The 24841-nt window shown below is 35.0% G+C and overlaps 1 protein-coding gene and 1 pseudogene across 14 annotated transcripts in view; both read left to right on the top strand.

Annotated features, from left to right (window-relative positions):
• CAMK2D (calcium/calmodulin dependent protein kinase II delta) overlaps positions 1 to 24841 on the top strand; it is a 326351-nt gene that overhangs the window by 189269 nt on the left and 112241 nt on the right. The window lies entirely within an intron of this gene.
• On the top strand, positions 21595 to 22467 carry LOC118027108 (annotated as a pseudogene).

Raw genomic sequence — 24841 nt, 5'->3', positions numbered from 1 at the left:
CTGACCTACTCTTGAGTCAGAGCTTTTTTTTTTTTTTTTTTTTTAAGTGATCTGTATGTCCAGTGTGGGGCTTTGAACTCACAGTCCTGAGATCAGGAGTCACATGCTCCACCTACTGAGCTAGCCAGGAGCCCCTTCAGTCTGAGCTCTTAACCACAGTGAAGAATATATCAAAGTATTAGAGCTAAGGAAGGAATCATCAGATCATTTGTGGATTTTAATTATTTTTCTGAATCTCTAACTAGATAGATAATTATATATAGGTTCTAGAAAATGTGGTAAGTCTTATAGAACCAGTACTCAATTTACCATATTATCTTAATATTAAAATGTTCATATATTATAGCAATTTAATGAACATGTTATGAAAGATCGTTTCTATTTATGTTCAATTTTGTCTATAAATTACTTCCTTAAAGAACACTCATCAACTTTGGCATTATAGAATATCCCAGAAGTCAAAGAACCAAACCAAGGGTCATTAGATTATATTCACTGAGCATCAGAGATGTCATTCCCTACTGCTTTTTGAATTGACTAAATATGTCAAAGAAATTTGAGTGGAAAAAAGTTTAATTACTAAGGGTCATGGTATTTGGCCTTAAAATAGAACAAAATGAACAAGAGATTACTCCTTTGTTTTAGAAAATGAAATAGTGCCTGCCGTTGTGGATCCTGGGACCCAGGAGAAAGGGAAAACAAATAGGTATTTAGGCAGCTATGCCCATCAAATGTGGCCTTACTGTGTGTAGGATAAGAAACTGTTGGATGAAAAAAAGCTCTTCTGTGCCACCAACTGGAAATACTGACATGGGAATCCTATACTTAGGGAAGTTGGCCTTTGAAAACAGTGACTGTAAGCATCTTAATGAAAAAATTTTCTAGTTTTTAATAAAGTTCTGTTTGAAAATGTCAGGCTATTTATGTTAAGGGAATTAAGGGTAAGTAGAAGGAGAGCATGATGTTGCTTTGAGAATGGGTATGATAATTTCAGAAAAAAGGAGTACACAAACCTGGAAAAGATGTAACAATTCTAGGAGAGACTCAGAACCATTGTATATCACTTGGGTAGCTATCCCTGTCCATAAAAAAGTTTCTCTTAGAGCTTTTATCTCTTATTCAATGGAATATGTATTTATATACATTTTTTTAAACTGGCCTTTTCTTACATCAGATGTAGGAGGGAAGAGGATGTAAGCGGTTGGTACACTCACAGCTGGGTTCTGATTTGTACAGTTTGCTTTTTTCCATTTCTCCCATAGTTAAAATCAAGAGGCATTCCCTGCTTATTGGAGAAGGAAGTTTTTATTTTGTAAAATATTTTTCTTTTTAAAAATTATTTTTCATCCTTCAAAGGAATTCAGTTTTTAAGAATTTGTAATAGTAAATAAATTATCATTTAACAGTGGTAGCAAACTGTAGTTCAGTGGTTCAGTGTTGCTTTCTGTGAAAGGCAAGAACAAGCCTGTTCATATTGCTCTTTACTACTTTAGAAGATGTGAGTTGACAAGAAAATAGCTTTTTAACTCATTTCTTCCTAAACTTCTCAGTTAAAAATCTTAGGAATTTTTTTTTTTTGGCAAGTATTTAGAAAAAAAAGATGAAAAATACTTGGGTACATCTTTATATTTTTAAATTCTCTGTTTTGGCTATCACTATTAGTCTTTATTCCCAAAGATAATTTTTGGAACTTATCTATTAGTATTTCTTATGCTTGTGAAATACTGGCATAAATAAATTCTGGCCCTGACAGATTAATTAATTAATTAATTCTCTCTCTCTCTCTCTCTCTCTCTCTTTCTCTCTCTTTTAGTTCTATTAAAATCCTTTCTTTAAAAAAGCTTTAGTAAACTTTCTGGCTTCAAATGTCATATTGAAACTGTATCAGAAAAATCTGTCTCTCTACCTCTGCCCCTGCCACCTAGTACCTACCACATAAGCAAAACTAGCTAAGACTTAAAAAAACAAACAAAAACCCCAAAACTAACATGAACCAAATAAGGAACGGGGAGCATAAATTAAAGCAATACATTTGAAAACCTTGTCTCCAGTATTAAAAGCAAATGATTCTGAATTGGAACAGAGAGACATAGTATAGTTTAGTTCTTAAGTACACTCTGTACTTCTAGAATTGTACCACTGAGTTGACCCAATCCTGACAATTCTCACAAATACGCAAATATTTAAAGAAACAAACTTAGTGGATCCTTATCCTTTTATTCTTCTGACTGAGAAGCATTTGAAGCAGAGGACTAGCATTAATAATAAAAGGGGAAATTTGGACAGAAGAGCAGATTATGACAGAATTGGATGGGCATTTCATTGTTGAAAAAAACGATCCAAGATATGAGGATATCTTTCAGTGGGAACAGAGTGTCTTTCTCCAATGAGGTGGGTTGAACTTTGGTACAAAGAATGTACCTTAACTTTAGAGGAGAGCCCCAGGTATTCTAGGAAAGACTACATACCACAGAGCCAGACTCTGCAACTCTCTCCACCCTATTATTCTCTCAAGCTACAGAAACATGGTAGGAGTGTGAAACACCACAGCTGTTAGTCAGTAGCTTGGAAGATGGGGAGGAAGCATGTGGTCTTATTTATGGTGGGAAGATACTCAAATCAGGCATACTCTTTCAGAGCAAATACAAGGTCTTGACTGAGATGCCCAAACATGTGGGAGAATGTGTGTGTTTGGGGGTGGGGGGGTTATGGCACAGCACTTATGCAAATAATTGTACAAACCTACTAGAGTTAAACGAAAAAATAAAGATAGTATGTACCAAAGAACCGAAAGAAAAAACTATAACACAAATAATCCAAAGAAACTCTCAGTTGCTTCACACTAAAGAACAACTTATTAAGAACACATTCAATAAATTAAGAACCCAAAGCCTAGAAGATAAAAGAGATATCATATATCTGGGGAAACAAACTGAGGACCAAATGAACATCATTATTGAATAAGTGACTGACAAAGTACGAGGTAGTTGATAAACACCACTGATTACCTAATTAGTGACATAGTAGAAAGACTTGTGATAATTACGGTGTATGTGTATGAAAAAGATGAGAATATCATAATTTAAGAAAATCTAATAGAGTAGAACAGAATGAAAGCTAATTCAATATAAGAGTAATTGGTGTCTCTGCATAGAAAACCCAAAATAAGGAACAGAACATATAGCTCAAGAGAACTTCTGTAAAATGAAGAGAGAATTGAATCTGTATATTCAAAGCACAGTATGTTCCAGGAAATCTTGAATCAGAACATGAATCCGAGATGTGTCCTAGTTAGGCTGATACACTTGTAAGATGAAGAGAGAATTCTTTAAACATCCAGGCAGCAAGATGCCATTGAAGAGAAAAGACTGTAAAAATTCTCAAATATAAGAACGCTCCCAAAATACAAAATTTGCTGGGCTCTTACAGGGCCAGGGTGGGGGCTGGGGGTGGGAGAGCTGGAGGAACTAGTTGAAAAATTTAAATCCAGAGAATGAATCAAAATGAAGAATTCATGAATGACAAAGGCTATGGTAAAATGTCCGGCTATGAGCATTTAATCCTCTCTGAGATGACATGAATACTAAACAGTTCTGGGTATCATTGACAACCAACAGAATGCGAGTATATAAATCGAGACAATTTAGAATTTATAACATAATTAACAAAATAGAGAGGTGAGGGAGGGGTATTAGAAGGGAACATGAGGGGGCTCCTGAGTTTCCAGTCGGTTAAGCATCTGCCTTAGGGCTCAGGTCATGATACCAGGATCCTGGGATCGAGCCCCTCTTAGGGCTCCCTGCTCCGTGGGGAGCCTGCTTCTCCTTCTCCCTCTGCTGTTTTCCTCCCACCCACCCACCCCCATCCCCTTGTGCTCTGGCGCACATTCTCTCTCTTTCTCTATGTCAAGTAAATAAATAAAATCTTTAAAAATTTTTAAAAATTTTAAAAAGAAGGGAACATGAGAATGTTAATGACCTTACCTGTCATTAAAAGCAGGGAGTCAGTTGATACCATCTAAATTAAAGCATGTAGTTAAAAATTATTCTTAGTCTCTTAATTTTTGTTCAAAATTCTCATTCTTAAAAGCTTCAGAGTAATCTTTTAAGAAATATGCTTGCTAACAATTTTTAAGATAGAATTCATTTTTTTCTTCTATTAATTTCAAATTTAATTAATATTTTGTAAATTAAGGTTAATAAGATGAGTCCTATTTTTTTAAACTGTCTCTTCATGTTTCTATCATCTATTTATCTTTCACACACACTCCTGCACACACACAATTTCTGGTTTGTGGATTTGGAATACATTTTCCTTCCTTTCGCTTTTATTTTGTACTTTTCTGCATTGTTTTAATTCACTATATTGAGCAAAATTAAAAAGAATTGATTTTTTTTTTAAATCAGGTGAGGGGAGATTGGAAACAAATAATGCCAGTATGTAAACAGAATTAAACTTGGGGAAGCTGCGAACATAGATTTTTATTTTATGTGTTTTCTTGAAATGTCAAAAATTAAAATATTGAACTTAATAGTTGATGTCTGGGGGGTATCTTCTTTAGCTAGAAGATACATTAGAGATTGACATGTGTTCTCTTAAAAAAAAAGCAATGCAGTTTATGCTTTAAATCTCCACTTATTAGGAATTCAGTAAGCAAGAAAGTCTTTATATAACTAAATTTTTTAACAAAAAAACATGTTTGCTAAAGCTCATGAACTTCATTCCATAAAGAATCCCAGACCCTCCATCAGAATATATCGACTTCATATGTTTTAACAGGTTTTATTATCTATCCAAACCCCCTGACAATTAGAAGCTAGAAATTCAAGAGGGGAAATAGAGACCAAAAAGTCCCAGGAAGCTGATAGAGTGATTACAGGAACAAAAGGAAGAAAGGGCTGACGGCCTGTCTGAGGGAGGAAATAAGCACATTTTAAATGAGGGGGAAAACCAAAGCAGAACCAGAGAAACATTGTGGTTTGAGAGGGCTTAGTGTGGGAGCAAGTTTTTCTGCTCACCTCTGTAGTTCTTAGGCACCAAAAACTGTAAAGAACACAGAATTCTATAATCATAATAATGATTCTGAGCCATTTAAAACATTATATTTTGTATATTAAGAATTCAGAGGTATTCAAAGTACAATTTTGTGTGACCATCAAAATAGTTAAACTGAGTTTTGTAACTTAAAAGATGATTTTTTATTTGGAAAAATAAGAAAATATCCCCATTCCTAATGATGCCAGGAAAATGAAGCATTTCTCTAATTGTACATTTTGTTTCATGAAAATACTCAATTAGCATACAGGCACATAGCATTAATCTGTCTGTTTTCTTTCTATCTAAGGAATGGATGGCAGTCTTCAAATAAGCAATTATCCTTCTTTTTAAGTTCCTTGAGACAGCAAGTACATAGAATATACCCCCTTATCTTTGGTAATTTAACAGCCTAATATTCTCCAGAGGGGAAAATAGTTACATTTATTATCTGAGTTTTGTGGAGCTATAAATATTAGTGTAGAAAACCTAATTGGCTGTTAAAACTTGAAGAAGTGAGGGCACAGATGCTCCATTTTTTTTTTCTTCAACTTGTTCCACCTATATATCTCACCATATGCTGTTTACGAAGATGACATATCCTAGGCTTATAAGAACCTTTCTGGAGTTCTCAAATCCAGTAGTGGTGAATGACAGCATCTTCCTGCTGTCCACTGAATTAGTGCTTTGATGTACAATGTTTTCTAGCCATATTTGAATGTATATTTAACATTTAACAGAGTTTGAGAGTTGGCAAATAGTCCTAGCATTTTTCCATTGGCGTCAACAGAGAGAAATATTGTCCTCAGTGAGCATTGTACAATAAAGCACTTTTGTTAAAACTTTTCTAAGTTCCAGAACATACTTTGCATTACAAATTCCTTATAACATGTGTTTGAAAGAGTACTTAATGATTGCAGAGTATTGAAAGTGAAAAATAAGTGTCTCAATTTGTGAACCAAGACTCAAATTTGGAAATAAGTTTTGACATGTGTATGATGAGGAATCAGGACTTTTGGATTCTGACACTAGATCTCTTAGTGATTGATGTCCTTGGAAATATTATCCCACTATTCTGTGCTAGAGTAAATTATCTCAGCAGTCCTTTCTGGGCTCTAAAACCTTATAATTTATTCAGGTGCTATTAATGGAATCTAATATAGTCATACTACATTTTACAGCAATAACATAAAAGCAATATGGAGAATATATCTGTAGAAGGGAGAGGTGAATTTGGCCATTAAGAGGCAGTCTGGTAGTTTATGTGAGACATGGTGAAGCACTAACTTTGGGATAGAGGATGGAGAGGAGGTGATCAAGTCCACAGGTATTTTGGAGCTAGAATTTGGCAGAATGTGATAAACCACTGGATGCTGTGGTAAGGAAGAAAGTGGAATTTAGCTTAATTGAGGTGGGGGCTATGTAAATAGTAACTCCATTATAATATGAGAATGTAGACTAAAATGAATATATTTTTGCACAATATCTTTGGGATGTCCATGAGACATTGGCTGGAGCTAGTTAAAAGATGGGAGATTAATATTAGAGAGAATGAGGGTAGACAGATTTTGATGGGAGATTCATTTTAGGCTAATTAGAAGAACCAATGAGGAAGAGGATATTTAAGACCTAGGAAAAAGAAGTGAGAGTAGGGGGGCGGGGGGACTAAAGAGTAAAGTTCAGAAGGAAAAAAGCAGGAACAAACTAAGATCTTATCTGAAGCCTTTGATCTTTGAAGGAGGGAAACATCTTTCTCTGAGTAAGAGAGAAGAGTAAGTCTGGATTTACATCAGTTCAAATGTGGGAGTTTGAAAATGTATAGAGATAATTCTATAAAACCTGTCCACTCATTATCCAGAAGCTTCTGTTTGCTTAATTGTACAGTGTCTGAAGGTTATACTTGGAATCACTATTCTTTGCTATTTCCCTGTCTCTTCACCTGCAGATTCTCCATGGGCCTAGTGTGTTTTATTGTAGTATTCAGGGTAGGGCCAAGTGGGAGCTCAGTTGAGGAAATCGTTGGTAATTCCATCAAACCCTCATATGTTGTGTTTTTCCTAAAAGGAGAGAATTGAAGTCAAAATGCTCAGGCAAATCAGAAACATAATTGTAGTTTCTGAATAAATTGGTTAGTATCAAAAAGATCACCTCAGACAATTCCAGTTCCTTATAATAAAATCAACTTCCCTAGAGATCTGGTGTGTGTGTGTGTGTCTGTGTGTGTGTGTGTTAATGACAGTTTCATCCCATCTACCAGCTTGTAACTGCTGCTAGTAAATAGTTAAGCATTCTTTTCTTTGTATGAGAGATGTCCACTTTTACCATGTTTTTTTTTTTAAATCTTCTAAATGGTTTCAAAGGGCTTTCAGTGTAAAAATAAGATTTCAAGATCAATCAGTCTTTGTCAGCAAATGATGTATTTCCAGGCACTTTTCCTTTACCTGCCAACATTTATAATAAAACAGTTCATTCTCTGGTTTACTAAAGCCATACTATGGAGAGGAAGAAGGGACCATCTTTTGAAGGGTACCATAGCCAAATTTTTTTTTTTAAATAACAGATATTGAGTCTGTTGCTTTATTTTTTATTTGAGGACTGTTATTATGGTCCTGGTTTTTACCTCTCTTGAAGTAAAACAATCTTGCAGGAATCAAGGTAAACATGTCTCTCCACATAAACAAAATTGATGTGGGCTTTTGAAGTTTTTTGAGAATATTTTTTTGAGCTAACTGAATGTATTGTGCCCAAATTGGTTTTCACAACTCTCTAGTACAGTCTGTGTTCTGTTAATAACATTTATAAAACTAGCATCGCACATAGAAAAAGTGTAATATAGGTAAATAACTAGACCAACAGACAGACAGATAGCTATAGATAGATTTTATAAAAAGAAATTGGAAAGCTATCCATAAATAATAATTAAAACATTAAAAATCATGTAGCTTGTTTTTCTCACCATTTCTACTTTTGTTCATATTATTGGGGAAAATAATGATATTTAATTTGGTCTATCTTCATGTAGTTTCCAGGATTTTTTTTTTAACTAATATGAAGAATACAGATTAAGTTTTCTAATTATCTGTCAACTTAGATGATGAACTGTTAGCAATTTTGAACTCCCTACTTAAAAGAAAAGAACATATTTAATGAAAAAATATTTTAATGCAAATCACAGACTTCTAATTAACTTACTTTTCCTATTATTATAAGCCTTTTTAACATTGACACTATGTTTATATTCAGAGGCTAGATCTCAGCACAGTTGGAGATCTTTGTTCATTTATATTAACATGCAAATGTATATTTTTCTTTTTTATTCTATAAGTATTTTAATCTGAAATCTTTTCATTTGTCTAACTGGCATTTTCTCCAAGGCAACTTTGAAATAACCTGACCTAGAAGTTTCTATAAATATGCCTTTCTTTGAAAATATGAGGGGAACGAGATAGGTCACAGAGAATAAAAACCCAATATCTATACAGTGTCACTGGGCTGTGGCCCCTTTGAAACTCAGAAGCTTGCCCAGTGTGAAGGAGGGATGCAGAACAAATAGTTATCAACCCTCTAAGGCAAATCACCTGTAGCTAAGTCAGAGGAGCCTTCTTTACATGTCCTCTGTCCTAAAACCAAATTCCCTCCCCAAATATAAGCAAAACTATGTAGGAGTCCTGTTTATAGTAGAACTTTGATTGATAATTACTTTTTGATTTCTCTTTTTCAGACATTGAAATTTTATTTTTAGCATTGGCTTAAGCTTTCAAGATAAATGTCATTTACTGTCCTATGTGTTCATATTAGGGTTTGCAGTTTCATTTTTATTGTTTGCTATATTTTTCTAGTGTCAAATATAATTCCATATAGTTGACGTAAAATAAATATTAGATATAACATAGTCTAAGATAAAAATCCATGCCTAGAAATATGGTAAAAACTAAATATGCTGTTTTTGGTACCTTATCATTGTAGGATGCAGTAAACATTGTGGCTGAGAGCATAACATATAAATTCAGATCCATATATGTGTTCCATATCAGCTACTTTCTAGCTATGTGATTTTCTGTAATTTATCTTTGCCAGGCCTCATGTTTTTCATCTCTAAAATTGACATAATATTATTCATAAGATGTTTGAATGGATTAAATAAGATAGTCACAGAGTACCACAACAAAGCAAGTGCTTTATAAATCTTACCTTTTTCTTTAAATGTCAGCTATTATAGCAAATATCCACAGGGTGTAAAATCACAGTTGGTATTGGCCACCTTGATGATTCCAGCTCAGTTTTTTAGCTATGGGAGTGGAAGTATGTACATCTCCCATTGAGGACACAGAAGGCAGCCAAAGACAAAGGAAGCAGGGCTAGGCTAATCTTTCAAAAGACCAAGTCTCAGGTATATTGGCTCTTTTGAACCCTTGATGACATCTTGTCTTTAAGCAGTTGATTGGTCTTCCAAAGGGAAGAGCAAAACTAATGAGAAAGAGGTGTCTGGAAACAAGTATGCAGTGCTAGATACAAAAAAGTTGTGATGGTGGGACCTAGGAAAGATGAATTTTTATGCTAGGAAGTATGTGCTTATAATTACCAAGTTTGAGTATCCATTTATGATTTTTCCTTGTTGATGGAACTCAGGGGTGCAAGCATCTACATTTTATACTTTTACTGCATTAATCTGACAAAAAGACTGAAACCCTGAAATTTTAATAAATTTGCTTATTATAAATGTATAACCTATTTGTGTGACCTTGGATGTACCAACTTCTTTGTACCTTAGTGTCTCTGGCTAAATAAGGCAGTTGAAAGAATAAATTATATCTTAGGTAAAAAGCTCTAAAAATGTATGGTTCTCTGTATTTTTATTTAGAACAGGGTACAATATTCTTTTGAATTCTTTCCTTCACACAAATTTATTCTCTTCAGTTTATACATAGACTTTTCATTGTAAATCTCTGTTCATGCTGCATTACCTTCAAGAATAGAAACAAGACCTAACAGTTGTTGACACAGCAAAAGTTCACGCTTTTCTATCATAATAATAGGCACATCGAGTCCCGCATCGGGAGCCTGCTTCTCCCTCTGCCTCTCTCTCTCTGTCTCTCATGAATATCATAATAATAGGTAACATTGTTGAGCTATTTATATATGCTAGTTATTTTTCTGAGTATATTATAAGCTTTTTATAAGATATTATATCATATGTAAACTGAAAACAACTATTGGTCTTGTTACTATATAAATGATGACTTTTTTTAAAAAATGCATGCAAATGACCAATTAGCCCATGAAAATATACTCAGCATTACTAATCATTAGGGAAAATATAAATTAAAACTATTGTAAAATACCACTTTATACCCATTAGAGTGGCTATTATAAAAAACAAGCATTGTCAAGGATATGGAGGATTTGGAACCCTTGTGTATTGCTGGTGGGGATGGAAAGTAGTGCAGCCAATTTGCAAAAAGTTCGGCAGTTCCTCAAAAAGTTAAACACAGAATTGCAATATTTAACTTTTCAGTGTATACTCAAAAGAATTGAAATCAGGGACTCAGATACTTATGTACCAAGGTTCATAGCGTTATTCACAATAGCCAAAAAGTAGAAACAGGCTAGATGCTCATCAACAGATAAACAGATGAATAAAATATATACACACAGTGGAATATTATTCAGCCTTAAAAAGAATGAAGTTTTGGTACATGCCACAACATGGATGAACCTTGAAAATATGCTAAATGAAGTAAGCCAGACACAAAAGAACGAATATTGTAGAGTTCCACTTATATGAAGTATCTAAAATAGGCAGATTTATAGAAACAGGGGCTGAGGGGGAGGAGGAAATGGGGAGTTTCTGTTTAATCAGTGCAGAGTTCTGTTTGGGGTGATAAAAATTTTTGTAAATAGATAGTGGTGATGTTGCACATTGGGTGAATTGTGTTTCATTCCACTAGATTGCACAGTTGAAAATGAGTAAAAGGATAAATTTTGTTATGTGTACTTTACCACAATAAAAAATCACTTTACCACAAAAAAATTACTAGAGATATCTAAACACACTATATGGATAATTTCTATTTATAAATCTGTGGTTTAAATATCAAGTTATTGCTAATCACTTCTACTTCTAAATTTGTAAACTTGATACCCAATACAACAATGACTAGTTATGTGGTTGCTGTATGTTAATCAAAGTGGACTCACTGTATTGAAATAACAATAGTTATATCTAATGTTCATTGGGAACCTATTGTGTACTTGACACTATTTATGATCTTCGACTATATTAATTCCTTTAATGCTTACATCGACTAGGTACTATTTTTTGTTATTTTGTCAATGAAGACACTGAAGCTCAGAGAGATGAAATGACTCTCCTAACCACACAGGCAGTTGCTAAGTAGTGGACTCATAGTTCTAACACAAGATGGCAAACTTCTAACCTTGTCATTTTAACCAATTTCAGATTCTATCCATATTTGTTACAATGTTCATTTTTTAGCTCTGATCTGCTTTTTATTGTTGATCGATCTTAATGCCAGTGGTTCTAATAATTAATTCATTCAACAGACATTTATATCCTGCCTTTTATTTGCATTTACTCTTCTAAGCTCTGGAAATACAGTGATGGACAAGACAAAACTTATATTGTAGTAGTTGGGGGAGGAGGAAATAGATAAAAAATAAATAAACAAGTAAACTCAGCAAGATGATTTTAGGTCATTTGTAGTGCTGTGAGGAAAACAGGATGCTATATGGTGAGTCAAGATGAGGGGCCGAAGGCTGATTTAAAGGGGATGATTAGGGAGGAGTTGCTATGAGGTGTCAGGAACAGAAGCCTAAATATTGAAAAGATCTGGAAGTAGAGATTCCACACACAATGAGCAATAGGCACAGCCTAAGAAAAAGTGACCACGGTGAGAAGCAGAAGGAAGGCCATTATGGCTGAAAACATCACAAGGACTAGGGAACAGGGATGCAGAGTAACACATAACATAGGTATGGGCCAGAGCTCAGAAGGCCTTGTAGGCCAAGAAAAGGAATTTGGATGTTATATGTGTGCTGTGGGAAACACTGGAGAGATTAAAGCCTGGAAATTAAATGATCTGATTTCATTTCACAAAGCCTTCTTTTGCTGTAGTGTGATGAAGGGATTATGGGAGGCCAGAAGGGAAGTGAGGGAAATGGATATTACAGGAGTTCAAGGGGAAAAAAAATAGTTATTTGGGGAAGGGTGAGGACAAGTGAGAAAGAGAGAAATTGAAGTGCCATCTTGAAAGGGTAAATTGGACTTTTTAAAGTGAACTCTACATGTGTATTGCCAATGTATAAAGAATGTTAGACATTCAGAGCTTTAGGAAAAAAATATGGATTTAAACTAAAGGAATTCCTGCTCCTCAATCTAGGCCAGAATTAGAGATGATTTCAGGCTCATAGGATAACGACTTTATTTTTCCCTGGGGAGAGCCTTTCCTTCATTGTTCTCTTTTCTGACTGAATCTCTCCTGTTGTTAGAACTCAAGATAATATTGAAAGAAAAATGTGGCAATGTCACAAAATAACTAATAGAGATTAAGATAGTTTATGATGAGGAAAATATGTAGAAATTCTGTTTGGTATTTCAGAACATCAAATAACACAACAAAATCTTCCAGAGGTACATGTGGGATCATTACTAGCCTCTGCTAAATTTTTATATTCTGCAAGAAGCCAAACTCTGAGTTCAGAAAATCTTTCTCTACTTTATTGTCTTTCCTCAACATCTTCCATCATTCCCAGAAGTGATTTAGATCTCATATTAGGGTGAATCTGTTACTTGGAGGCAAAGATGCAAAGATCAGTAGCATTTGTCTTGCATGCACAGATTCATATATTCTTTTACTGCATAATTTCTATGGATGGCATTCCTCCAGGCATTTGGCAAAAAAAAAAAAAAATATATATATATATATATATATACATATATATATATATAGCATGAACCCTTTTTAATTTTCTATATTAGGTAAACTATAGGACCATGACCCTGTCTAATCACTAACCCCATACCCTGTTTGTTCTCTTTCACAAACCAACACAGTGTGGCACTGGCTAAAAAACATTTCCTAATCACAGACTCATCTGCATCTAGTGACCTAGTGGCAAGGTATTTGTGGTCTGATTGGGGATTGACCACATCCTGTGGTTACATGTTATTTTTTTTTGAAGACTCTTTAAATGTCTTAACTGCTTTCATTTGATGTTTCCACTGACTTATTTGTAGTAATAGCTAAGCATTTATGCTTTGAAAATTTCAGCTTATGTCTTTTTATATATTGCATGGATATTTGCTTATACCTGATGATGTTCTAATACATTGTCTATTTTCTAGTTTTTTTTTTTTTTTTAAGGCTCTATACATAGGCTCTAATATACCAACACTTGGGAAATACTTGCTAAAAGAATAAATGTGCAAATGACTGGAAGGACAAGAGTTTAAAATTGCCCCTTTAAAGGACAATTTTAATAGTAACTTTATTCAGAATTCCACTATCCTGTTTTAACTGATTTGATATTTGCACCTTCTCCTTCACAGTAATGTTTATTGAGCTACTAATTTGTCTCAGGCATTGTGATAGGCTCATGTGTTAGGTATAGAGGATACAACAAAAAATTAACAAGGCATGGTTCTTGCTATTTTTGATTTTGAAATATATTTGGGGATTTAGGTGTATAGCAGATGGTCTCAGTGTCATATGGAATTTAAATCAAGTAAGCACAGTGTGTTGTGAGTGGGTTTTAGAGAAGGCTTCCTGGAGAAGTCTAGGGCCTCTCTCTTGAAGAAAGTATAAGCTCAAGGAAAACAAAATCAAGGCTATGTAGGCATTATTAGCTGTAAATAATATTAAAATACATGAAAACATAATGCATATAGCTAAAGCCCAAGGCAGTTGGTATGGAGTAAAAAAGTGAGAGCTCTGCAAGTGAGAGCCAGGTCATGGAGGTCTGTGTATATCTTGGTAAGGATGTGGAACTATATGCTTCAGGCCGATGAACCTCAGCTTTTTGGGAAAAGGTCACTGATGCCTGGACACTGCACTTGAAGCACTTATGTAAGATGAACCCAGTGAGAAGCCTTTACATAGGGAATGGGTAGCCATGGAAGAAGCTTTAGCAGGGCAGTCACATGGTCAGATTTGCTTTTTAGATAGATCATGCTGGTTGAAATGTGGAGGGAGATAAAACTGGAAGGAGGGTGATCAATGTATTTCTCCAGTTGAGAGATTATATGGCCATGACAGCAGTAGAACGGATGGGGAGAAAAAAGTATTGTGAATCAAGAAATATTTAAAAGACAAAATTAACAGAGCTTATTAAGTGATGGAGAAAAGTAGATAAAATTAGTCAAGAATGATTAGCCAAGTTTTTGACTTGGTTGGCTTTGTGGACAATTGTACTATTAAATGAGATTTGGGATATGGGAGGAGCAGCAGATCTTGGGAGACAATAAAGTTAATTGAATTTAAGATGCTTGTGGGACGTCAAGTTCCATATTCATTGGCATGCACATGCCAGCTTAAATTGTAAGAAGTATCATTTTCACAAGGGAATTACCTTATTCCATATCAAACACTAAGGAAGTGACTGGAAAAAGAAAGTGTCTGTAGGTGAGACAAGTAGGAGGAAATTCCGAAGAACAGAGTATTGTGGAAACAAGGGATTATGTGGAACTAATAGTCGTCAATGTCAAAAGTAGTAGAGGACCCAATGTCAGGTGAATAGTGGCTTAAATGATATTTGAGAATGTTGATGAGTGTTCTGGTGATCAGTCCCTCTCTCTTGGCTGGATGAAAACATCAATGAGATTAGGAAGGAGCCTATAGAAAATGGAGGAGTCAAGGGGCTAGGATCCTTTTTGAGGGAAAAAATCACATTTTGTGGTCACAAATTCTAAATTATGTATTTATTTTTTCAAACTTTAAATTCATATCAGCTACTCCTACCCATGGCCATACCTTTGACCTTGTCATCACCCAGAACTGCTTCAAGGAACTAAAGGAATAGATGTGAGAAGGGCTGACCAAATGGACTATGAAGGCAATGAAAATAATAGCAGGATATGTGGGGGGAGAGGGCTAGAAGTGACCATATATAATGGTAAGGGTAACAGAGATGAGGGGGTGATAGATAGTAATATGGCAGATGGCATAAACTTTGAAGGAGAAGGGTGTTTTATGGGTAAATGAGTGAGAATTCATGCATACTTATATTTGTGCAATAAGCATGTACTGAATTATTTTGTGTTCCAGTATTTTCACTTACATTGTAAACACATTTTTCATATTCATATATCATCCTCGTTATTATAATTTTAGTTTTAGTGTAGCATCTCATTGTATTTTTGCATCATAATTATTAACCCATTATTTAAAGATGGTCATTTAGGTTATTTTCTATACTTTTGCTATTAGGGATAATGCTTCATTAAATAGATCCATTATATAGCTTTGAATTTCTTAATTTAATTCAGATGCTTCCTAAGTTCAGTGATTTTGCAGCTTTCAAGTATCATAAGATGCAAAATTCCTAGAGGGGAATTTTTAAATCACCTAAAATTCCTTTTGTAAATCTAATAGTCCCATTTTAATCCAACAAATGATACTCTAAACATAGTATACTTCAAGTCAAAGAATCAAGGATGATGGCGAGAGTAAAGGGCACAGAGAAAAAGTCACGTCAGAGTAAGGAATTGGAATGTTTCACGTTCAAAGAATCAGGGGCAGATGTTTTTCTTTCTTTTTTCAAATTTTTTAAATTTAAATTCAGTTTAATAAATATATATGGATATTATTTGTTTCAGAGGTAGAATTCAGTGATTTATCAGTTGCATATAACACCCAGTGCTCATTACTTCAAGTGCCCTCCTTAATGCCCATCACCCAGTTACCCCGTCTCCTACCCACCTCCCCTCCAGCAACCCTCAGTTTGTTTCCTATAGTTAAGATTCTCTTATGGTTTGCCTCCCTCTCTGTTTTCATAGTATTTTATTTTTCCTTCCCTTCCTCTATGTTCATCTGTTTTGTTTCTTAAATTTCACATATGAATGAAATCATATAGTATTTGTTTTTCTCTAATTAATTTACTTAGCATAATACCTTCTAGTTCCACCCACGTCATTGTAAGTGGCAAGATTTCATTCTTTTTGATGGCTGAGTAATATTCCATTGTACATATATATACCACCTCTTCTTTATGCATTCATCTGTTGATGGACATCTGGGCTCTTTCCATATTTTGGCTATTGTGGAAATTGTTGCTATAAATATTGGGGTACATGTGCCCCTTCAAATCACTATATTTGTATCCTTTGGATAAATACCTAGTAGTGCAATTGCTGGTCATGGGGTAGCTCTATTTTTAAATTTTTGAGGAACCTCCATACTGTTTTCCAGAGTGGCTCTTCGCCAATTTGCATTCCCACCAACAGTTTTAGAGGCTAGGGCTGATGTTTTCCTCTTCAGAGGGCGAGAATTCATTTATGTGTGAAAACCTTCCTATTTTATATTAATCTATTCCAATTTGGTTACCAGGTGGTAAAGTAGCTTCAATATAAAGCATTAATATAGGAAACATTTTATAAATGGAAAGTAGATATGTAACAGATACAAGTGCTAGTTTAAAAGAAACTTAGTTATCTGCATGGGGAGTCTCTTTCATGGATTCACTAAGGAATTTTTGAATTCTAGGCTAGCTTCCTTTTTTTTTTTTTCTTAAAGATTTTATTTATTTATTTGAGACAGAGAGAATGAGAGACAGAGAGAATGAGAGGGAGGAGGGTCAGAGGGAGAAGCAGACTCCCCGCCGAGCAGGGAGCCCGATGCGGAACTCGATCCCAGGACTCCAGGATCATGACCTGAGCCGAAGGCAGTCGCTTAACCAACTGAGCCACCCAGGCACCTAAGGCTAGCTTCCTTTTACACTACCACAACCTGTAATATTTTTCACTAAATTCTTTTCCTCCCTTTTTCCCCTAGGACTGCTTAATGTGAAAATTTGTTTAAGCAAAATCAAATCTTGATACTGAATATATTTGGGGGATATATGATACTATGCTGAATTTGCTTATTACGATCTTTATGTAGTAAAGAGTTGAGTATAGGTATACTCCAGACTTGAATAATGTAGTTAAATAGACAACCTCTGAGTGGTCATCTAAAACAGAATTTTGCTACCACCTCTTTTTCCATTGTTTTCAACAAGTACCTCCTAGAGAATCACCTTTCCTTCTCTTTCTCCAACACTAAAGATATGCAGAATAGCACCATCCATCAGTCTATGCATCGAGCAACCATCTTAGAGTTGGAAATGCAACAAGACATTGAGACCTCCTAGGGTTTCCTTTTTAGGGTCTCAAAATGGTTTAGAATGTCTGCAACACCCTCTTTTCTCCAGGGCTGAAGGCAGGAAGAGGGAAAGAATACACAAGAAAAACCAGAATGAGGCTTCTTTGAGAGACAAAGTGAGGAAATCTCTCAGTGAAAGAAAACCCACACATTATACTTTAGACCCCAGATCCAGAGTATCTGAGGATGCATTACATTTTGACATCATGCTAACATCATGTGTTATGTGAACTTAACATTTACATTCCAGGGATGAATTGCTCTCAATAATGATTCCTATGAATATTATGTGTAAGAATATTTTATTTTCAAATCCACATTCTAAAGATATTATCACTGAATAGTGATAAAACTACTACTAACTGTGAATTAAGAGTTTGTAGCTCTGTAGGAATGAATTAAATTAGGTCTTATATTCCTGAGAACCCAATCGTCTATTGAAAAAAATTTCCATTGAACCAAATGACCAAGCTTCAGTAAATTAAGCACCTAACAGTGGCTTGCACATAAACAGCAAATAAATATTTTTTGATTCAGTAAACAATTATTAAATTCAAGTACATTTTATCTTCCTGAGCTGTTGTGATAAAAAAAAATGGAGGCAATCTAAGATTTTTGTAGGTAACAATTAAGTATAAATTTGTTATTCCTTCTTTTGCATGTTAGCCTGAATAAGAAACATAGGTACATAGGTGAGGAATTTAGATTATTTGATAAGCTGTCTCACATCCCTTTTGGAAGGTAGCATAAATAACACACAAATACATGAATAAATGAATAATTTTTTAAATTGATAGTAATTTGAGTGATCTAGGCCTAGGTATGTCTTTCTATTCTAGATAGGCAGTATGCTTAGAAAGTGAGTATAAGTAAAATTTCAAATAAGTACTTAACACAGTAATTTGCATGTAGCTTGCTGATGTAAGGTTCCTAGGTATTTCTTAAGGGAACTCTGGCAGAATGAGGCAAAGAAGGTTTTATTACCTTCTATATAGCTTCCTTTCCTTAGAAAAGTATTCTATAAGAAATATGGCTGCTCATTAAGAGGTACAAACTTCCAGTTATAAAATAAATAATGTCATATATCCATATATATCATGTGGATATAATGTACAGGACAGGGAATATAGTTAATAATATTGTAATAACTTTGTATGGTGACAGATGGTAACAAGACTTACTGTGGGGATCATTTTGTAATGTATAAAAATATTGAGTCACTATGATATACATCTGAAACTAATAGGATATTGTATGTTAATTATAATACTTCAATTAAAAAAAGAAATATGGCTCTTTAGACCAGCCAGTTAATCTGAATTACTGCAGCTTTACTATGATGCTTATTTTTTTATTTTGAAATTCATTGAGCATTTTATAGCCAATAAAAAGTAAGATTAAATTACCAGAGTAAATGGCGCTACATTTTTTCACACCTACTAAGTAAGTGGTTATGTTTGCAAGTGTATGTATACGCATGTGCAATAAACCAATTATTAATATTCCAGAGACCCAACTAAAAGTGCAAGCAAAACATAAGAAATCTGTTGTCCAATAACAAGTATAGTACATTAGCAGTAGGATACTCAAGCTGAAACATGGAGAAAAACTTGTGAGCATAAATGCTAAACCTAGAAACAAGTACTAAATTACTTACTTACTATCGACTAAATCAAAAGGTTGGGAATAAAGCCAGGAATAATTCTTGGTAGTTTTTTAACAAAATTACTATACCAGGCATCCCTTCAAGAAGCATTGTTTCTATAACCCTGTGTAAAAATTAATCCAGCATTATCTTTTTGAAAAACCACTAGTTTTTTGGCTGTTTTGTTTTTTAGGCTTTTTAAAATTCTCATTAGATGATTCTTTATTCAGATATTTGGGGGAATGTTATGATACCATAAATTAATTTACTATTAGTTTCCGGTGTGAAAGCATAATCACATAATCACATACCAAAAAGAATGTTGGTATAAAGTGGAACACTGATAGCATTTGGGAGAATGTAGCTTCTGGAAGTCCCAATAGTGGTAGGGTGTACCATGACTATTTATTGTGAAGAATGGAAGGAAACAATATTGGGACCAAATAAGAAGAGATTGAGATTCCTACTTCAATGCTTTTGTTCCGTTGCTCTCTCCTTTCTCCACTTAGACCCCCATGGCTGCTTGGGCATTCCTTTCCCATGTTTCTTTCTGGCTAACTTCCTCATTGATGTCAGTTCCTCTTCAAACAACACCTCACCTGTGAAGTTTTCTCTGACCCCCAGAAAGAATTTATGATTCTTTCCTCTCTTTTCTTTTATTCTTTGCGAATTTATTATTTCCTCCTCTCCTCTTGACAGTCCTTTGTACAGTGTAACTTCCTGAATCCAGATAACAGTGGTCTGGAGCCCTCTGTGAAGCCTAGAAAATGGGACGTGTAGGAGGAGTTCATTGTACTAGAAAATGGGACATGTAGGAGGAGTTCATCGTACACTGCAATAAGTGACAAGATATGAAAGGACTCCTGGCCTTACTGGCGTTGGGCATCAGTTGATAAAATGCTCCCTGTGTATGGTACTTACTGCTTAGTCATCAGTGAGCTCTTACAGAGGCCACATATGTTGTTGTATTTGTGCTAATTTTCTTCCTTTTATCATACCAAAAAAATGAGTGTTGGATGAAACTCTTTTACCTACAGGTGCACATACTTCCTCTGTAAATGAGAAGATCCCTTGATTGTTAGGATTTGCCACATCTTAAGGATTCTTGTTTATAATCATACTGATACTTTTGTTAAAGCGTATTTTGCAGAAATTTAATTTTGATTTAGGTTTCTGCTTTTTCCATAAGACCAAATGATAGATTTTATATCCTTATATTCATATATATACATATATATACACATACACATATATAGCCATTCTTATTTATATCCTCATATCTGTTAGTATGGACAAACCTCATATATACTAGAGACGCAGTTCAGTGTTTGTGGAATGAGAATATAAATGACACTGATGTATAGGTGACAAGCTTAAGTCTCCATGACATTGTATTATCAGAATGAAAACCTTGAGAACAAATGTGTCTCTAACTGGAGAACTTAGTAAGGGAACTTCTGTTATCCCCCAGTTCTCAAAGCGATAAGCACCATGTAATAGCTTGCAGCCACAGGTAGCTTGAGCCCTTCCTTTGTAAACATCTAGACACTCACTGTGATCAGCAATAACAGTAGGTCCTCTGCAGCAGAGAATCTGTTGCACTCCTGGGTATTCAAGACTGATAAATGCTAGCATCTCCTCTTGTCTGTCATCTTGAAAAACTCTAATGTTCCAGAATCTGGAAAACCTGATGTCTAATGGGGATGTATTGTCAAATTACTGGCTTGACTCATCTGTCACCTCTATTCCAGGATTCTTTCTGGAGTACTGTTTGTCAGAAATATGTTAAAGTCTCAGCTTTGGGTATAAATTCACTCATCCTTTGCACTGGCTTTGCTTCTTTTATAACATGATCTAAACATTTTGTGGCTAAATATAGGCTCATTCCTCTGATGACTAAAGCCAACTTTTAGATGAATTACTGAGACACAAAAACTGTTTCGGTCCAATTAATTTGTGAAATAGATTTTAGCTGCAGTGTTGTTGTTTTTTTTTTTTTTCAGTCAGAGACAGTTGCCTTGACACTAACAGTGAAAACTTACATTCACAGGAAGATTCAGCATAGCCTCAGCAGGACTCCTAGGCTGTTTAGCAATCAGTAAAAATATTAATGATATGTAGTTTATAAGGTGATGATGCTTATTTAGTAACATTCATCAGAGGGCTAATGGCAGATTTTTAAAAAAGTGATTATAATTTTTCTATAAGGATTATATAGGCATAAAATACGAGCAGAAATTGTGGTAATACAAAAATACAAATCTTTAAGATGGCAATGATTTTAATATGCAGATAAATTAAAAATAATCATGTCTATATTGTATTGCTTGAATCTTAAGTCTAGTGAATGACAAGAGATAATACAGGTATCAAGATTTTAGTTTATCTTTTATGTAGCAGTAATTCTGATAGATTTACTGAATTCCAGTTGTGCAGTTCATAAATCATTTCTCTGTAGTACTCAAATTATTTCTAATTAGGTGAAATTTTCTCTTTTTAAAACATATTTTGTAAATAATCTCTTGTATTTCTTTAGTATTCTGCAATATATGTAAATCTTTAAATGGTTATTATTTTTCTTTCTGTTTGAGGGTTTTTATTTTTTTTATGCACATTAAAGCATAGGGTATCGGGTGTCTTGTTAAGATGTTTGGTGTAGCTCTTCCCCTAAGCGGCCTGAGTTGACCTCTGAAAATGGTTCGCTATTCACTTGACCCAGAAAACCCTACGAAATCATGTAAATCAAGAGGTTCAAATCTTTGTGTTCACTTTAAGAACACACGTGAAACTGCCCAGGCCATCAAGGGTATGCATATCCGAAAAGCCACCAAGTATCTGAAGGATGTCACTTTGCAGAAGCAGTGTGTGCCATTCTGTCGCTACAAAGGTGGAGTTGGTAGGTGTGCCCAGGCCAAACAGTGGGGCTGGACACAGGGTCGGTGGCCCAAGAAGAGTGCTGAATTTTTACCGCACATGCTTAAAAATGCAGAGAGTAATGCTGAACTTAAGGGTTTAGATGTAGACTCTCTGGTCATTGAGCACATCCAGGTGAACAAAGTCCCCAAGATGCAGTGTAGAACGTACAGGGCTCATGGTCAGATTAACCCACACATGAGCTCTCCTTGCCACACCTAGATGATCCTTACTGAAAAAGAGCTGGTTGTTCCTAAACCAGAAGAGGAGGTTGCACAGAAGAAAAAGATATCTCAGAAGAGACTGAAGAAACAAAACCCTGTGGCCCGGGAGTAAATTCTGCAGAATAAATGCAAATAAAAAGGAAAAAAAAAAGATGTTTGGTGTATGTTAGAAATTTTCCCTTCATTACTTAAAATAAGTATGTTGTTGGGCGCCTGGGTGGCCCAGTTGGTTAAGCGACTGCCTTTGGCTCAGGTCATGATCCCGGAGTCCTGGGATCGAGTCCCACATCGGGCTCCCGGCTCGGCGGGGAGCCTGCTTCTCCCTCTGACCCTATCCCCTCTCATGCTGTTTCTCTCTCTCTCTCTCAAATAAATAAATAAAATCTTTAAAAAAAAAATAAGTATGTTGTTTTGCAAGTGAGATTTTTATAAATATATATATATAACAAATGCTGTATACATATATAAAATGATAGCAACTGGCTATAAACATATAAAAAAAACTTCTTTTAAAAATGTGACTAGGATATGCAATTAACTTAGACAGATGAAGCAGAATGGAATTTTTCTGTATATGGTTTATTTACCTTGCAAATCACCTGAGTGTATTGAACATACAGCATTTCTCCTTTGGTCTCACTTCTTTAACTGAAGATTATTCTTGCCCAACTGTGGGTCCAGGCTATAACTCTCTTTCAACTAGATATCCCACACTTCTAAAAGAGTGTCTTGCATATTTGGGTATGAGCCCAGCTTCAATTATAGGGACTGGAAATCTAAGGAACAGAGCTGATGCTTGGCAGGTGGGCCTAATGTCTCAACAGGGCACTCACCATTGTCTACCTGGATGGATTATCAGCTTTTTCTATATACAGTTTTTCTGTTTTATATATACACAGGCACTGTAATATCAGTTGTCATGTCTTATTCTAAAGAGTTGAGTGTATTAGTATATCAATTCATCCATCCTCATAACGTAAGTGTATGTGACAAGCAGGATTTTGGTGAGCTAAGGACTAGTGCAAAACTATGTGCAAGTTATCAACTGCCAAAAAGGTAAGCTGCCCCTTAGTAGACCAGCCTCAAGTTAGAAGAGAGAAGTAGCATGATAAGACATGAGAGAGGCAAGCAATTCTTCTGGTCTCTAAAACATAGCTTGCACAGCCCTAAATTTAATTTTAAAATTTCCGTAAGGACTTATAAAGGATTCTATAAATGTCTCACACCTCACAGACACCACAGAAAGATCATTTACTTTCAAATTTGATACTTCCAGAATGCGAAAACCTTGGGTGCCTTGATAAGTGTGTATTTCAAAGAGGTTTTGGGGTTATAGTAGTCACATCTTGGTGAGTAGGGGATAGCCTGAACTGAATGGGACTTTGTCAAAGATCAGTAGAGCCACACAGTATACCTGTTAGATATTTCTGTGCCATTGGAGAAAGCTCCTGGTATGGACACTTTGCTTAAGGAATGGAATAAGGCTGGATTACAGCCCTCCCTTGCCCCCTTGGTTTGTGCCTTTGTATAAAACACAAATTGCACAACCTTATCTGGTGAGTGTGAATTGTGAGAAATGCTGTCTTTTCTTTTTGCAATTTATGAATCGGCAAAATATAGCAAAGAAAAATTTTGGCCTGACCTGACCTCATACAGTTGGCTAATACCAAACCAGAATGTTGAGACCACTTCTTTCTCTATTTGACCATGCTGCCTAACAGTGAAAGAAATTACCAATTTTCATAACTGGCTGATGTAGAACTATTTATAGCTTTCAAGATTATGATATAGATAATTTTCTAAAGCCCTCTAGAACCCACAAAGAGGAATAGGAAATAGTACCACGTAGTCTTCATTAAATTATACTCTTTATTTTTTCATTGTCATCATCATCATCAGACATTTTGGTCCGATTTATTTTTTATTGTGGTAAAATACACATAGCGTAAAGTTTGTTATCTTAACCATTTTTATGTACAGTTAAGTGTCATTAAGTACATTTACATTGTTGTGCAACCATCATTACCATCCATGTACAAAACTTTTCATTTTGCAAAACTGATACTCTACACCTATTAAACAATAACTCCACATTCCTCTCTCCCCTGAGTTCCTGGCAACTATCATTCTACTTTCTGTCTCTAAATTTTGACCACTCTCAGTACCTCATGAAATCATACAGTATTTGTCTTTTTATGACTGGCTTACTTCACTCAGCATAGTGTCCTCAAGTTTCATCCATATGACAGGATTTCCTTCCTTTTTAAGGCTGAACGATATTTCATTATCTATAGATACCACACTGTGCTTATCTGTTCATCTGTCAATGAACACTTGGGTTGCTTCCATGTTTTAACTGTTGTGAATAATGCTGTTGTGAACTTGGGGTACAAATATCTCTTCAACAACCTGCTTTCAGTTCTTTTGGGTATATACCTAGATATAGAATTGGTGGGTTATATGATAACCCTAGTTTTAATTTCTTGAGGAATTGTACTGTTTTCCACAGCAGCTGTACCGTTCTATATTCCCACCAATAGTGCACAAAGGTTCCAATCTCTATATATTCACCAACACTTACTTACTTACTTTCTTTCTTTCTTTCTTTCTTTCTTTCTTTCTTTCTTTCTTTCTTTCTTTCTTTCTTT

This window comes from Mirounga leonina, unplaced genomic scaffold, assembly GCF_011800145.1.
Source record: "Mirounga leonina isolate KUSES-001 unplaced genomic scaffold, KU_Mleo_1.0 Mir_357, whole genome shotgun sequence".
Lineage (NCBI taxonomy): Eukaryota > Metazoa > Chordata > Mammalia > Carnivora > Phocidae > Mirounga > Mirounga leonina.
The sequence above is the reverse complement of the archived record's forward strand: the minus strand, read 5'-3'. Positions and strand labels throughout refer to the sequence as shown.